Source organism: Anopheles ziemanni (assembly GCF_943734765.1).
Source record: "Anopheles ziemanni chromosome X unlocalized genomic scaffold, idAnoZiCoDA_A2_x.2 X_unloc_71, whole genome shotgun sequence".
In the NCBI taxonomy this organism is placed as follows: Eukaryota; Metazoa; Arthropoda; class Insecta; order Diptera; family Culicidae; genus Anopheles; species Anopheles ziemanni.
In genome coordinates this window covers 33,078-35,000 of record NW_026689841.1, presented here as the reverse complement: position 1 = coordinate 35,000, position 1,923 = coordinate 33,078, and positions in this window count along the sequence as shown.

Genomic DNA, 1,923 nt, shown 5'->3' with positions numbered 1-1,923 from the left:
TCGGAGTGTTGTGGGTACGCAAGTGCTTGCAGTGCAAAGAGGTTGGTGATGGAGTGACATTGCCTTCACCATGGAGTTGCGGGTACTTAGGTACTTGCAAGGAGATGGTGGTATGGTGGTGTTGCGTGTGTGGTGTTCGATTAGAAAGATATAATTTCTAAGTCCGGATTAGTGCTGTCAGTGGGGCCGCCGCTAACAGGTCCTGCACGGCCACCGTGGGGCTTGACTTGGCGCTATTCCGGACTTGGGGCGATCACGATGTCCCCGTGCGGGACTTAGAAGATGGAAGAACACAAGTACCCTTATCCCATGACTTGTGAGCGATTGGCATACGTTACCACATGAAGAGAAAAATTGGCTAAGTCCCGGATCCATATTATTTGAAGAGAAAAATCGGCTAAGTCCCGGATCCATATTATATGAAGAGAAAAATCGGCTAAGTCCAGGATCCATATCATATGAAGAGAAATATCGGCTAAGTCCAGGATCCATATATAATAACCTAATAATCGGCTAAGTCCAGGATCCGTATTATATGAAGAGAAAAATCGGCTAAGTCCAGGATCCATATATAATAACCTAATAATCGGCTAAGTCCAGGATCCATATATAATAACCTAATAACAGGCTAAGTCCAGGATCCATATTATATGAAGAGAAAAATCGGCTAAGTCCGAGATTGGGTCTGTCAGACATACACTTTCAAGATACCACACAAGCAAGCAAGATGGCCTAGTGATGGAACCATATAATATGAAGAGAAAAATCGGCTAAGTCCGAGATTGGGTCTGTCGGAAATACACTATCAAGTTACCACACAAGCAAGCAAGATGGCCTAATGATGGATCCATATAATATGAAGAGAAAAATCGGCTAAGTCCAGGATCCATATAATATGAAGAGAAAAATCGGCTAAGTCCCAGATTGGGTCTGTCAGAAATACACTTCCAAGTTACCACACAAGCAAGCAAGATGGCCTAGTGATGGATCCATATGATATGAAGAGAAAAATCGGCTAAGTCCCAGATTGGGTCTGTCAGAAATACACTTCCAAGTTACCACACAAGCAAGCAAGATGGCCTAGTGATGGATCCATATGATATGAAGAGAAAAATCGGCTAAGTCCAGGATCCATATAATATGAAGAGAAAAATCGGCTAAGTCCCAGATTGGGTCTGTCAGAAATACACTTCCAAGTTACCACACAAGCAAGCAAGATGGCCTAGTGATGGATCCATATGATATGAACAGAAAAATCGGCTAAGTCCAAGATTGGGTCTGTCAGAAATACACTATCAAGTTACCACACAAGCAAGCAAGATGGCCTAAGGATGGATCCATATGATATGAAGAGAAAAATCGGCTAAGTCCGAGATTGGGTCTGTCAGAAATACACTTTCAAGTTACCACACAAGCAAGCAAGATGGCCTAGTGATGGATCCATATAATATGAAGAGAAAAATCGGCTAAGTCCGAGATTGGGTCTGTCGGAAATACACTTTCAAGTTACCACACAAGCAAGCAAGTTACCACATGAAGAGAAAGCCGGCAAAGTCCGGGAATGTTACCACATGAACTGGAAAATGGGCAAAAACCTACCTTCACAGGCAACGTGAATAAGTCAGGCTGTAGACATCGGATCGACAAGCCAAAGACTGATATGGAAAGGAAATGAGTAGTACTAGCTTTCCTGAGAGTTGCAGAGCTTAGACTGCATATGAACGAAAGTTATTAAGCGTCAAAGTCAGAGAAGTTACCCAAAGGAACACAAGTTCCAACTTAGAGCATGTATACCGCCTAGACGGTTAGAGGTACGGCCAGGCTGAGGAATAAGGAAATGTTGGCCAACATGTTCCCTAACTATCCCCCGAAGACCGCAAAGCAATCCAACATCAACCAAGAAAGTTATAGCCCGATCAAGGA